The sequence below is a fragment of the Dipodomys spectabilis genome, unplaced genomic scaffold (assembly GCF_019054845.1).
Source record: "Dipodomys spectabilis isolate Male_0828 unplaced genomic scaffold, ASM1905484v1 ptg000108l, whole genome shotgun sequence".
Lineage (NCBI taxonomy): Eukaryota > Metazoa > Chordata > Mammalia > Rodentia > Heteromyidae > Dipodomys > Dipodomys spectabilis.
This window is the reverse complement of record NW_024870785.1, coordinates 6,995,365-7,011,275: the sequence shown is the minus strand read 5'-3', so window position 1 is coordinate 7,011,275 and position 15,911 is coordinate 6,995,365. Positions and strand designations below refer to the sequence as shown.

The 15,911-nt window shown below is 42.6% G+C and overlaps 2 non-coding genes across 2 annotated transcripts; one reads left to right on the top strand and one right to left on the bottom strand.

The window, feature by feature from the left end:
- Positions 1–14,388: 14,388 nt before the first annotated feature.
- On the bottom strand, positions 14,389–14,460 carry Trnah-gug. The gene has a single exon. It is a non-coding gene; the product is annotated as a tRNA-His (tRNA).
- A 619-nt stretch (positions 14,461–15,079) lies between these two features.
- On the top strand, positions 15,080–15,151 carry Trnah-gug. The gene has a single exon. It is a non-coding gene; the product is annotated as a tRNA-His (tRNA).
- Positions 15,152–15,911: the final 760 nt, after the last annotated feature.

The following is a 15,911-nucleotide window of genomic DNA, read 5'->3' as shown; positions in this document are numbered from 1 at the left end:
GACCATTCATATTTATAATGCAGATTCATTTGGAGGTACTTCCTTACTTTGCAGAAAATTTCTTTCACAAAGGATACGCTTTAAAAAAATATATGATTGCTTTAAGCATTTAAAGTATCATTCCAGCCGGTGGTATGACTCAAATGGTGGGGTACCTGCCTGATTAACTGCAAAACTCTGAATTGAATCCCCAGGATTATCCACCTCCAAGAAAATATATCATTACAATAAACATATATAACCAAATTCTATCATGGAACTAGTACCCTTCCTGTACAGGCACAAAACTACCTCTCTTTCATATAAATATGATACATTAAAAAATGGCAAATCAGGCTCCTGCTCTCCTCCAATACCCTGGCTTACCACAGTTTCGAGGATTCCTTCTGCTCTGTAGTCGGATTCCTTCTGCTCTGCAGAAGGAATCAACATGAGGCATAAGGGTAAATGGGAGCTTCTGTCATTGGTTGGCAGTCCTGACCTTGCTCACTATATATAGGGGGAGGAGTACACATTTCAATTTAAGTATCCTATGGACATTTCAGACTTACAGCATTTATACTGCAGCACTCACTGTGGGCTAAGCATTGGTAGTATGTAAAACAAGTCTCTCCACTCAGAAACTTACTTTATTTTTTATTTTTTTTTGGGTCCAGTCGTGGGGCCTGAACTCTGGGCCTGGGCGCTGTCCCTCAGCTCTTCAGCTCAAGGCTAGCACTCTACCACTTGAGCCACAGCGCCACTTCTGGCTTTTTTCTTTTTGCTTATGTGGTGCTGAGGAATCGAACCCAGGGCCTCAGGCATGCAAGGCAAGCGCTCTACCACTGAGCCACCTTCCAGACCATGAAACTTACTTTATTTTGTAATGGAAAAACATTTCCTCTTTGCCAAACAACTGACAGGAATTCTTTTTATTAATTCACTCAAGTATTTATTAAGTACTCATTATCACCAAGTTTTGTTTTGGCTGTTAAAGACCTAAACATGAGCCAGATGTTTGCCATTGAGAACCTAGGAATCACTAAGGCAACACAGATGTGTCAAGAAAGCTGGTAATATAATCCTGAGTTTACAGTCTTAAAGTGAAAACAGAGGCTGGTAATAATAGCTATAGTCTCTGCTCTCAAAAGACTTGTGCCCAGACAGACAACACACTGAGACCAAACACTCAAAAAAATAAGTAGGGAGGAAGGGGGGGCTGGGAAGGTGGCTCAGTGGTAGAGTGCTTGCCTTGCATGCCTGAGGCCCTGGGTTCAATTTCTCAGCACCACAAAAGCAAAAAGGAAAAAGCCAGAAGTGGCGCTGTGGCTCAAGTGGTAGAGTGCTAGCCTTGAGCTGAAGAGCTGAGGGACAGCGCCCAGGCCCAGAGTTCAGGCCCCACGACCAGACCCCCCCCAAAAAAAATAAAACAAAACAAACAAACAAACAAACAAAAAAACTCTGTCCAGGCGCCAGTGGCTCACACCTGTAATCCTAGCTACTCAGGAGGCTGAGATCTGAGGATTGCGGTTCAAAGGCAGCACGGGCAGAAAAGTCCTCAAGAGATGCTTATCTCCAATTAACCACTCAAAAAACCAGAAGTGGCACTGTGGCTCAAGTGGTAGAGTGTTAGCCTTGAGCAAAAAAGCTCAGGGATAGCACCTAGGCACTGAGTTCAATTCCCAAGACCAACACAGACACACACAGGCGCGCGCACACACACACACACACACACACACACACACACACACACACACACACTCACCAACTAAGTTAAAGCCTTAGCATTCATCTCTTTCACATTCATCTCATAACCTGATGAATCAATCCTCTTAGCTATCTTGAACCTTACAGTGTACTTTTGTCTTATCACTTATACTTTGATCTATGAACACTCTTAAAAGATCAGGAAAAATGAAATGATTTCGCAGCAGCATCATTTAGTTTATGGCTCAGTCAATTGCATGTCCTGAAATTCCCTCCCCCAGTTCTGAGCTATTTCTGGGCTATATGGTCAAAAGGTAGGAAGAAATACCTCTGTTTCTGCAAAATTGTATAGTCTTTCAAGAGATTTTTTTTCCTGTACTTTCACAATTCATCCTCACAATATCTCCCACAGGTAATTTAGTCAGCTACTAATCTGGTTTATTTATATATAAATAAAAATGGACTCAAAAGCGATGAATAACTTGTCAAAAATTGTTGTACAGGAACTTGGTCACAAGAAAACAGGGAAGCCATATTTTGAGAGGTTGAATTGGGAGTCTTTATTGGAGAGACAGCGTCGGCAGGTGAACTCCTGTCTCAAAGACCTGCAGCCTGGAAAAAAAAAAAAAAAAGAGCACAAAGCTTTTAAAGGCAAAAACCACATATTAGGGTGGAGACCAAGCATTAACAAAAGTGTTATATATAAAACAAAGCAAGCTAGACAAGGACACATATTCCTTTTTATTTTATTTTATTTTATTTGTGAACATACTGTACAGAGGGGTTACAATTACATGGGCAGGATAATGCGTACATTTCTTACCAAGCATTGCAGCCTCCTCCTTTGTTTATCCTTCACATCCCTTCCCAGCCTCCCCCCTCCTCCCCCAAAGGACACATATTCCTAATGAAAGTGTTATACGCAGGCAAAGCAGGCTATCCAGGGGATCAATAGGGGGTAATCAGGACCCCAATTATCTAGAGAAAGCATAAGCTTCCTAGAACCTAACAACTTATGACATATTTGCAATCCAAAGCATGTCCTCTATAACCTCTAGAGTTCTCAGAAAGTCTCCATCTTCTATTAACTTCTATCAAGATGCCAAGATGACATTTCTTAGATGTAGTATCCCTATTTCAAAATCATACTGTTAGGGTAGAGCTGGAATGAGAAAACAGCTTTACCTCTATAAAATTGACCTGACTGCTAATGCAACCCCAATAAGGTCACTTTGCGATTGTGGAGAAGTGGGAGGAGGGGGGATGGGAGGAATTGATTAAATGGAAAAATTACACTTAGAGGAAAGGGGGAAAAAATCAACAACTGAAATTTTCTAGTTTCTTATCACTGGCTGAGTTAATGTTAAGTGAAAATACTATATTCTGTTAACTTTTTATCAATTAAGGAAGAAAATAGATTTGGAAATCTTGCTGACTCCATAGAAATTCTACCTCCCCTTCCTTGTTCAATTCTGTCTGACCTGAGTACCAAGGTAAGATAACAAATGTCATAAAGAAGTTGTTATCAGTGGGTGTAGAGGCCAATTTCTCAAAGCTAAATGGGCCTTATGACCTTCCTGCTAATGCCAACTGCACTGGCTGTGGACAGTGGAGGTACTCAAATCACAGGCTTATACTGCTGGCCTCTAAGTAAATGTGTTCAACATTCCAAAAGCATTTGATACAGTGTAGTTTAGGAATAGATTCTAAAAGTTTTGCTAATCTATTACTCCATCCGTACTAAACCACAGGGAGATGTTTTCTGATCCTTTCTCCCATTCCATTTTCATCTCATTTCAGACAATGATCAAAGGGCAATTCCTTTTACTGACAAGACTAAATCTTCTTGGGTCAAACTGATCTCTTGGATCTACTTTTTTGCCGGTGGAGGGTCCTGGGTACTGTCCCTGAGCATTTTCTGCTCAAGGCTAGTGCTCTACTACTTTTGAGCCACAGCTCTACTTATAACTAACTATTTCCATGGTTAATTACAGATAAAAGTCTCACAGACTAAGATTTCTTACCTGAGCTGGCTTTGAACGGTGATCCTCACATCTTAGCCTCCCAAGAAGCCAGGATTACAGATGTGAGCCACCAGCACCAGGTTTGGATACGCGTCTTAATCCTCTCCTTCACTCTCCAGCCCCTCTACTTATTTCATTCCTTCCCATAAAATAGACATAACACAAAGAACAAAGAGGTTTTAGAACAGTGCATCCTCAAAGACAAAACTGGAGCCAGGCCTGGCACTGGTGGCTCTCGCCTGTAATCTTAGCTACTCAGGAGCCTGAGATCTGAAAATCGTGTTTCAAAGCCAGGCGGGGCAGGAAAGTCCGTGAGACTCTTATCTCCAATAAACCATTCAGAAAACTGGAAGTGGTGCTGTGGGCCCAAGTGGTAGAGCACTAGCCTTGAGCTAAAGAGCTGAGGGATAGCATCCAGGCCCAGAGTTCAAGCCCCACAGCTGACAAAACACAAACAAAAAAAAACCCTGGAGCCAGCCACACAGTGTAGTCCAGGGAAATCTGACAGGTCGGGGGAGATATAGATATAGAACAAGAGTAAAACCAGGCAGGAGAAAATAGGATCTCCATTTTTATTAGCATATATTAATTATACAAAGGGCTTCATGGTAGTATTTCCATATATGCATGTAATGTACTTTGATCAAACTTATCTTCTATTACTCTTTTATCCTCCTTTTTTTTTGGGGGGGGGGTCCAGTCATGGGACCTGAACTCTGGGCCTGGCACTGTCCCTCAGCTCATCAGCTCAAGGCTAGCACCACTTCTGGCTTTTTTCTTTTTGCTTATGTGGTGCTGAGGAATCGAACCCAGGGCCTCATGCATGCAAGGCAAGCACTCTACCACTGAGCCACTTTCCCAGCCCCTCTTTTATCCTCCTTTTAAAAATACTTTTACCCAGGTGCCAGTGGCTCATGCCTATAATCCTAACTACTCAGGAGGCTGAGATCTGAGGATCATGGTTCAAAGCCAGCCCGGGCAGGAAAGTCTGTGAGACTCTTATCTCCAATAAACCACCAGAAAACCAGAAGTGGTGTTGTGGCTCAAGCGACAGAGTGCTTGCCTTGAACTGAAGAGCTGAGGGACAGGCCAGAGTTCAAGCCCCATGACTGACAAAAAAAAAAAAAATTAAATAAAAATTTAAAAAATATTTTTAATAGATTTGATTACTGCATTTTTCACACATGCCCACCAAGTATTTTCATTCCCCAGCCTTTACTCTCTCCTTTCACCTTCCTCCTCCCACAGATTCCTACCACTAAGCATTCCTTGAATTTTATACTCATCTCCTTTTGTTTTCAGATATGGGCGCCACATGTGAGAGAGGACATAGGTCTTTCTCATATGTCTTTCTCAGCATTCTATGCCCTGTTTTCTGAACCACACTCAACAATCTTCTATAACCACACCCAAGTGTTTGTTGGTCCCTGACAAGCTATTTGAAAGGGAAAGAACTTTGCCATCTTTAGAAAGCTGTGGAATTAAATGAAATAATACATTTAATTAAATGAAATAAATAAAAGACTTTAACACATCATGTGGGACATAGCCATGTTCAATAATTGCTTCTTTTCTTCTCTCTGTGGCTTTCTTTCTCTATCCCTATATTTAGGTTCAATGTTGTTCCTAAATTAGGAAGAACATATTCCTTTCACTTTGTACCTTCAAGTTCCCGTAGGAGGTTGTGGGAGCCAAAGGTAAACTAGGATGGTGGGACCAGAGCTGGGCTTGGATTAGCTTGGGCAAAGTGCCAAGTGAGGAAGCTGGACAGAAGAAGGAAATAACTGTTAGAGAACTGCACTCTAAAGAGACAGTATAGGGCTGGAAATGTGGCTTAGTGGTAGAGTGCTTGCCTAGCATGCAGGAAGCCCTGGGTTCAATTCCTCAGAAAAGGCTGAAGTATGCTGTGGCTCAAGTGGTAAAGTGATAGCCTTGAGCACACAGAGGCTCAGGGACAGTGCCCAGACCCTGAGGTCAAGCCCCAGGATTGGCTAAATAAATAAAATAGACAGCCGGGCGCTGGTGGCTCACGCCTGTAATCCTAGCTACTCAGGAGGCTGAGATCTGAGGATCGCGGTTCAAAGCCAGCCCGGGCAGGAGAGACCGTGAGACTCCTATCTCCAATAAACCACCAGAAAACCGGAAGTGGCGCTGTAGCTCAAGTGGTAGAGCACTCGCCTTGAGCTGAAGAGCTGAGGGACAGCGCCCAGGCCCAGAGTTCAAGCCCCACGACTGACCAAAAAATAAATAAATAAATAAAATAAATAAATAAATAAAATAGACAGTATAGGGATATGGGAGTGCTATAATCTGAGGGTTAAATGAGAGACATACAGTCTAAGCTGACTCTTGTGTTACATGCTCTACTTCACTTATAGACATACTTTTCCATACTTCATTGCTCTTTGCCATGTCTTAGATGATGTGTGCTTTGAAGACCCAGGTACACCACAAGACCCTGGTGGTACCAGAGAATCATTTTTTTTTCCATCTGTATGAGAGGTCTGAGAGGTTGGTTCGAGAGAATTCCATTAAAATGACTGTGTTACATGCAGAAAAATGAAAGTGGACCCTAGCCTATCACCATGAACTAACATCAACTCAAAATGGATTAAAGATCTTAACATCAAACCTGATACTCTGAAACTACTGCAGGACAGACTAGGAAAGACACTTGAACTTATAGACACAGGCATGAACTTCCTAAACAGAGTCCCAGGGTCACAACAAATTGGAGAGAGACTGGACAAATGGGACTACCTTAAAATAAAAAGTTTCTGCACAGACAAAGAAATAGCAACCAAACTAGAAAGACAGCCTACTAATTGAGAAAAAAATATTTACCAGCAAAATATCAGACAAGGTTCTAATAGCCATTATATACAGGGAACTCAAGAAACTAACCCCTCACAAATCTAACAAACCAATCATAAAATGGGCAAGGGAACTAAAGAGAGACTTCTCAGAAGAAGAGATAAAAATAGCAAAGAAACACATGAGGAAATGTTCACCATCCCTGGTTGTGAAGGAAATGCAAATAAAAACAATACTGAGATACCACCTTACCCCAATCAGAATGGCCTACATCCTAAAGTAAGCCAATGACAAATGCTGGAGGGGATGTGGAGAAAGAGAAACCCTACTGCATTGCTGGTGGGAATGTATACTAATACAACAATTTTGGAAAATAGTCTGGAGATACCTCCAAAAGCTAAATATAGACCTCCCTTATGACCCAGACATACCACTCCTAGGCATCTACACTGAGCAACAGGAACCAGTATACAAAGACACACGCACCTCCATGTTTACTGCAGCACTGCCAAAATACAAGAAGATATGGCAAACAAGACTCAAGAAACAAAAGAAAGCCACCCATTTTGTCATATCATTGCTAAATGACTCCATGCTCTGGACCATAAATATGGTAGATATATGCAATGCACGGAACAGAAGGAGGTCAGGAGGAGGAATAGAATTAAGTGGGAACAGCCCAGACTAAGCAAAAGGAAAGAAATGTAAACATCACCTGATGTGAAAAAATAACTTGTAAAGTCAAAGCTCATAGAATTCACAGACTGTATAGACCATGATAATGACAATTTGCCTTGTGAAAATTAAAGTGTGTTTGTGACTCTAAGTATCACTATTCCACAAAACTGTGAAATATGTGAAATTTATATAATCACCTAATCTCAATTAAAGAAAAAAAAGTGAGAGAAGGGATGGGTTAAGAGAGATGGGTGACAATGTTGTCAGACACTTTGTATTCATATACTGTTTTGTAGAATGGGAACTTCTTTGTACAACTACTTAAAGATAATAAAAAAAGAAAAAGAAAATAACTGTGTTACTTTGGGGTACAAGGATAATATTTTAACACCCTTCAACAAATACCAGGTTAGCTGGTTCTCTGAAAGGAACTGGATAAAGAGATATTTAAATAGGGCTGGGGAAGAAGATTAGGGAAGAGAGCTGGTCTCTCTAAGTACACTGTGAAGCTAATGTTAAAAAACCAGGTTTACTGACTTGATAATTTGCCTGCATCTATCAAAAGATAGAAAACTACAATAAAGTACTCAGTGGCAGCACAGCATACAAACATAAAGGTTAATAATCAATTATAAAGCATTTAAGATTAAAATTTTCAATGACTAAATGATTATCTTTCAAGTTAAGAGAGTCCTCGTGTCCAGCTTGCTTAATAATATAATAGGTTATATAAATGACGTAGGGACAGGGTCCAGACAGTAGTAAGAAGAGGCTGCAATGGGGAAGAGGTAGGAGGGAGAGTCAGGAAAGGGTGAGTCTGATCAAGGTACACCGTACAAATATACAGATATATCAAAATGAAACTCCTTGTACTGCTGATTAATGCAAATTTTAAAAGTGATGATAAAAAGAAAAGACCGGGAGAAAAAAAAAACCTACAACCAAACATTAGATTTGTAAGATGACCTGAATGAAGGCAAGCAGGAGTCAACCTAATAGTTTCTTATCAAATCTGTCGTGTTACTGGCAAACACCTTAAGCAAGAAAAGATGCCAAGTAGTGCCTTAAAGCTCTAGATCACAATCAATACACAACAGAATTTTAAATAGAAGCAGTAGCCAATACTGCTCATTTGGACATCAAGAATGCTGACATCAATCTGCATACTCAAGATGCCCTTTTCTATGCATGTAATATGAACAACTAAGGGAAGATGAGGATACATGGAAAGCTTGTTATGAAAAATTAGTACTATTAAGCTTTCTCATTATTTTTAGATAATAACAACAAAGAAGAGGCTATGGTGGGAGGAACTCCTGTTAGAACTGGCTGGAAAGAGGGAGGAGTATTAAGAGCAGTAAGTATTCATAAACAGAAATGACTGGCAAGTATACATTTATCAATGCAATGTTTAGAGTAGCCATGATGCTGGACATTTATCACAAAGTCTTTTCCATAGACTCTTTCCAAAGATTCTTGCTTTTGGTATACCACTAACTGCATATGAGGGGTTATAAAGAAACCACTGAAAATATTAGTGTTTTGTTGTTGTTTATCAGTCATGGAGCTTGAACTTGGGCCTGGACACTGTCCCTCAGCTCTTCAGCTTAAGGCTAATTAGTGCTCTACCACTTGAGCCACAGCACCACTTCTGGCTTTACCTACTTAAGTGGTGCTGAGGACTCGAACCCAGGGCCTCACACATGTGAGGCAAGCACTCTACCACTGAGCCACCTTCCCAGCCACTAATTATTTTTTTTTTGGTCGGTCATGAGGCCTGAACTCTGGGCCTGGTGCTGTCCTTCAGCTATTCGGCTCAAGGCTAGTGCTCTACCACTTGAGCCACAGTGCCACTTCCGGCTTTTTCTGCTTATGTGGTGCTGAGGAATCGAACCCAGGGCCTCATGCATGCAAGGCAAGCTACCCTAGCACTAAGCCACCTTCCCAGCCCTAGATTATTTCTTTAAAGCTTATTATCTGATTTATTTTCTGTGTATGTCTTAACCTTCTACCTCATTAAAATGTTGGGCCTTTGTTGTTTGGGGGAGAGTAGTGACTCTATATTTTGCTCTGTAAAAATACAAGATAGCTTGGTGTCTCGTGGCTAAGCCTTTACTGCTAACCAGACCCCTAAATCATTTAGCACAGATTCAACAACTTTTTCAATTTTCACTGAAAATTGCTAGTATTTCCTCTGCCAAAACAGCTATTCATTTATTACTACAAAATTTTCAAATATGATTTATATATAAATAAAACATTCCAATAAATTTCCTTTTCAGAGACGATATGATGACGCATGCTTATAATTACAGCTGCCTGGGAGGCAAGAATAGGAGGATTATGGGGAAAGCAGTAAGTCCTACATGAAAGAAAAGCAAAAGGACTGGAGTGAATGTATGGATAGATGGATAAGTAGGTGGAAGGAAAGGCGGCCTTTTTTTTTTTTTCCCCCTGGTCCTGGTGTGTGAACTCAGGGCCTTGGCGCTTGCTGTCCCTTTGTGCTCAAAGCTAGCACTCTATCACTTGAGCCACGGTGCTGCTTCTGACTTTCTCTGAGTATTTTATTAGAGATAAGTGTCTCACGGACTTTTCTTTCCAGGCTGGCTTTGAACCAAGATCCTCAGATCCCAGCCTCCTGAGACAGAATTACAGGCTTGAGCCACCAGTCCCAGCAGGATGTTAGCTCCTTTTCCTTTTGTGTTAGTCTTTTCATCTGGGATACAGCGCCTCCTAGTGGAAATGTAGCCTCCTCCCTAGGCACCTACTACACAGCTCGAATTTATTCCAAATCAGATTTTGCTAGCATGTTGCTTAAAATATTCTTGTAATTGTTGGAACCTGTACCTTAAAATACCCATGAGGGCTGGGATGTTGGCTCAGTGGTAGAGTTGTTTGCCTTGCATGTATGAGGCCCTGGGTTCAATTCTTCAGCACCACATAAGCAGAAAAAAGCTGGAAGTGGCACTGTGGCTCAAGTAGTAGGGCACTGGTTTTCTGGTGGTTAATTGGAGATAAGAGTCTCACTGACTTTTCTGCCCAGGCTGGCTTTGAACTGTGATCCTCAGATCTCAGCCTTCTGAGTAGCTAGAATTATAGGAGTGAGCTTCCAGCACCTGGCTCAACAGCCTATTAATATCTAAGTGCCATAGATTTCAATTCAAAGCTTGGCTACTCCTTAATGGAAGTTAGGATGTAGCAAAAGAAGGGACCTGCTTCTGTACCTCAAAGACTACCAGACAGAAGAAAGAAAAACAAAGTGACTTACAGTGAACACCAGATACCTGCAGAAAGTGACAAATCCAACCAAAACCAGAAACAGAGCTGCAATGTGTGAGTAAAGGATTCTTGTACTGCCTGCCATTTTTTTGGCACTGAAACCTGGGAAAGAGTTTGATTATCCAGCTGAAGTGATGGGTGGGGGCAGCCACATTCCCAGAACCAACACTCATAAAACAAACAGTTTTAAAAGCAAGAGAGAGGCTGGGAAGGTGGCTCAGTGGTAGAGCGCTTGCCTTGCATGCCTGAGGCCCTGTGTTTGATTCCTCAGCACCACATAAGCAAAAAGAAAAAAGCTGGAAGTGGCGCTGTGGCTCAAGTGCTAGAGCGCTAGCCTTGAGTTGAAGAGCTGAGGGACAGTGCCCAGGCCCAGAGTTCAGGCCCCACGACCGGACCCAAAAAAAAAAAAAAATTGTAAAAAACAAAACAAAACAGAACAAAAAAAAAAACCAGGGACAGTACTCTGATCCTGAGTTCAATACTCAGGACCAAACCAAATAAATGGTTGAATATTTCTCAAATATTTTTCACTGTGATTTTTTAGGACATACATACACATATTTTAGCATAAAAGATTAAGTACAAGAATTATGTTCTGTGGCTGGGGATGTAGTTCATTGGCAGGAAGACTGATTCCAAAACATAGGAAGTTGTTGGTTCAGTCTATAGCTATACCAAGTGTTTGAACAGAGAACGGCAAAGCCAGTTTACTTTTCAAAGCTAGTTTACTTTTCAGAATATATATAAATCTCCTCAATGTTTTTTTCTCCACAGAAAGATTACCACATCCTTTTATTCAACGAATATTTCATTTCTGTACTGTCCAGGTTATGTGTTTTGGAATGTTTTTTTCTTACACTTAGTAACTTTCTTATGAAGGTACTTGTTGGTATTAAGGAACAGAATTTATCTTATGCAGAAAATTCAGCACATTCCTTACAGAGAAATACATGTAGAAACCATGCTCTTCATGGATTTCTCATCTTGGTATATATCATTTTTCTAAGTATGTCAGTACTTTGAAAAGTGTGCAGATATTCTAGGGAATAATATAAAAATTTCTGTTAAAGATGGAAAGGCATGAGCCAAGTGTGGTGGTTCACATTTATAATTCCAGCCCTCAAAGGCAGGAGGATAACCAGTTTAAGGCCATGCCAGGTTCCATCACAAGACCCTGAATCGAGAAAAAAAAAAAATTGAAGTGTTTCATTCAATTCCTACCCCAACAGAGTAAATTGTGTACAAATTAAATTTTATACAAATTCAATGTTTGAATGTGTCCAGCATCACCAAGGTGAAATCTGGTTGACAGTGATCAAGCTCTGATCTGATTCTTAAATTATACTATTAATTTTGTTTAAAAAAAAAGAAAAAGAAGGGGCTGGGAAGGTGGCTCAGTGGTAGAGCGCTTGCCTTGCATCCCTGAGGCCCTGGGTTCGATTCCTCAGCACCACATAAGCAAAAAGAAAAAAGGTGGAAGTGGTGCTGTGGCTCAAGTGGTAGAGCGCTAGCCTTGAGCTGAAAAGCTGAGGGACAGTGCTCAGGCCCAGAATTCAGGCCCCACGACCGGACCCAAAAAAAAGAAAAATGAGATATGTAGTGAAACACACCAAAAATTGTGACTGTCATTGTCAAACACATGCTGATAATTTGCACCTTTGTAGTTTTATCTTTATTGTGCCATAGGTACTGGTGATGAAGAAAACATAAATTAAATGAAATAAAACTCAATTTAAAGAAAATCTCAAACAAACAAACAAAAAAAAAGTTCAGGGATAGTGCCCAGGCCTAGCACCAGACACACACACACACACACACACACACACACACACACACACAAAAGAATCTGAACCAAAATATCACATTTAAAGAATAAGTGTCAACAATGCAAAAGCTTGAGCAAAGCAGAGCTTTTCCCTGCAGGAAAGCCTAATGGGCTGTCAAATCAGTACCGAAGTCTACTTTGTAGGCTTCAAATCAGTAAGGGAAACTGGCAGAGTGACCTTAAATCAGGTTGTTATGAAATTTTGATAGCTGCATTCATCCATCTCCAGGCCAAAAAAAATCAGCAGTGGGAAGTACAGGAAATCACCTCCCATCCTGTTACTCTCCCTATATCCAAGTCACAGTGCAACTCTCCGTTCAGTTTTCCTGGCTTAGGATATAGATAACCAGTAGGTTACATCAGATAGTAGTTGGTGGCTTTTGTTTTCTTGTGTTTATTAGTAATAAGCATAATGACAACTCATTACTTTCCCCCACTCCTAGGCTCTAGGGTGAACTCATAGCACAGAGTACAGAAGCGCTTGCAAGCAAGCACAGCAAGGACATGGGGGCAGAGCCACTGGGAATGAGCAAGAGCCTTTGTTTCCTACCTTGTCACCTAAATTCAGCTCACATAGTAAAAACTTGGTGAAGTTATTTGGTGAGGGATTTGAGGTATAAAGATATCATGTTCCTATTGGCTGGTTTGTGTTGGTTTTTGTTAGTGATGTTCATTTTCTAGATGATTGTAACAGCCAAAATCTCAGGTTCACCTTTCCTTATTCTTTTCTACTCAGAACATCCCATGATGTGAGCTATCCTGTTGTGTGGCTTTAAATTCATCAAATCGAGGGAACTGGGTACTGAGAAACCCAGGAACACTGCAGCGGTGTCTTGTTTTTTAACATCCTGTTCAGTATTTGTTGATGGATTGTGAGTAAAAGCACAACCCCATCGAATGCCCGTCTCTCACAAATGCTCCCCAACCTGCTTTGCCACCGCAGGACCAGGAGGAGTCGCTGCAGAGGCAGAGGTTTATTTCTTGATCCCTCTCTCATTCATTCCTTCCTCCGTGGTGACAAAGCCACCACCAAACACAAGAGAACCAACTCCAAAGCTCACTTTCATTCTGCCTCATGCTAATGTGTTGAACGTATTGAGTTTCACTCTTAAAGTGCAGATAAAACAAGTTAAATTTGCTTTTTAAGCCCAGAGTAAGAGATAAAAAGCCTCAAAGAGAAAGTGAGTATCATTTCTGGGGCATCCTTCATAGTGGCGAAAAGAACTAATACTTTCATTACATCTGGTCATATTTTTAGTTGTCTCAAGATCTAAATCAAACATGGCTCAGTGCGTTGTCTAACCTGCCTTCTTCTAACCCTTAATCAAAAGCTTGCACCTTACTACTAGAACACCTGGGCCACCAAACGTTAATGAGACGTTTCACAGAAACCACTCCATGGCTTGACCATTGACGGGTACCAAATGAAGACAGAGTAGTAGCTCCCAGAATATATAAAAAATATAATATATATTATATATATATTATAAAATATATAAAAATATATAAAATATATTTTTTAAAAAAAGACATTCCTAAATAACTTGAGAATAGGGACAAGAGGGAAGAAATGGAGGAAAACAAGGGAAGGGGTGACAGGGCCCAAGCAGCACTGTACTCAAAACTGGACTTACGGAATTGTAACCCCTTTGTACAACTACACCATCATCCTACCAGACTGGAAAAACAAAAAAAAAACAACAAAAAAAAAGATATTCACCTATTGGGATGGAAGGGGTTGGCTAGTTGGTGAGCAGACCCACTAGTTTTTACATGAGACAAACCACTGAGTGCCCTTACAGGGAAATGTGTCTTTGCATTAACAAAAAGCACGAAGGACCTAAGGCAGCAGGGAGTAAACCATCAGCACAAGAAACTGGCCACGTAAAGAAAATCACATCCAAGGAACACGTCGCGGCCCAGAGTCGTTCTTCCCGGGGAAAAAAAAAACTGTCGGCCCTGACCTAAGCCCAATGGGCCAACCACACACAGCTTCTCGGGGTTGATGACCCCGGGAACGGGGGGGGGGGGGGGGATCCCTAAAACGAAGGGCGGCCCTCTGCCGTGCCATTGTTCCCACAATGCCGTGACTCGGATTCGAACCGAGGTTGCTGCGGCCACAACGCAGAGTACTAACCACTATACGATCACGGCGAGCTACCGGGACGCCACGGCCTGCCGGGCGCCAAGGGCCGTCCTTGAGGTGTGGAGAGCCGCCGTCCGGTCTTTCTCGAACTTTCCGCGGAGGGAGCGCCAGCTGACCCCTTCCACGCCCCCCCCCGGGGCGGGGGTGAGGTGGGGGGGAGGACAGCGCCAGGCTCTGCCTGGGAGACCCGCGTACACCGCCGAAGTGGGGGGGGGGGGGGGGACGTGGGAGCGCTCGGCCGACGCCGGGACGCCGACGACGCCGGGCCCACCGTGACGTGTGGCGAGCCCGGGGTCGCGCAGGTCAGCGGGAGGGACTCGTCGTTCTCTCTCAACATGCTACGAAAAGGAATTCTGACCACAGTACCACCACCCCCCCCAAAAAAAAAAACAAACGCTATCTTAGAGAAACAGGGTGGGGAGGGGGGGGAGGAAGTGTATCGCGAGCTCCGAGTCCGCCCCGAAAGCTGAGGAGAAAGCGCGCCGGCTTCGGCGGCTGCGGGCGCGGCGGCGAGGTTGCTGATAGGCGGGAACTAGCCGGGACGGGGTGATGACGTCAAAAGGGGGCGGGACTCTTGACAGAGAAGAGACTAAGGGAGGCCGTTTGGCTCCAGGTTCCCGGTAGCTCGCCGTGATCGTATAGTGGTTAGTACTCTGCGTTGTGGCCGCAGCAACCTCGGTTCGAATCCGAGTCACGGCATTGTGAGAACAATGGCACGGCAAGGGGCCAGCGTTTTGTCCATCTCCTCCATTTTTTTTTTTTTTTCTTTTTTCTTTTTAAACCCTCCATCGTTACGATGGAGGAAATGGATCCCGTTCCCTTGTCACAGGATAAAGTTGATTCACAACCGGACTACCCAAGGATTTGGGCTTCCTGGTGCCTAAGCGACTGGGGGACGTTTCGGGAGACAAAAGCACCGGGAACTCGCCAGGCTGAAACGTGAAAGGACATCGTCTCGCAGATTTCCACCCAAACGCCCTGGCGTGGATTCCAGATCGTTCTGGAAGAGGAGGCTCCTGGAAGGAAGGCTCCTGGAAGGTACCTCTTAAAAAAGCAGAATATGATTGAAACCCCTTTGTGCAATGAATATGCACTTTAAAAAAACAAATGCATGTCAGGAGACTAAAACAGGCTCGGGGCGGGGGGTCGGTTATGGAGAGGAGGGGGAATGGAGAGAGGAAACATGATGGCAGTTTTAGATGCATGTCTGAAACCTGTTGGAATTGTTTCTGGAGGGGGGCTGGGGGGCAGAGGGGGAAAGTGGTAGAGGGGGTCGGTGGATTGGGATAGCTTGTATGGAAATTTCACAACCCCCCCTCCCTTAATAATGTATGCTAATAAAAAAATTAATATAAAATGTTAGTGGGGGGAAAAACGGGATAATTTAATATGCAGAGGCTTGCAGGGAGTGTGGACAAGGCGGTGTAGTAATTCCTCTTTCTGAGTGTTTCTCCCTAAA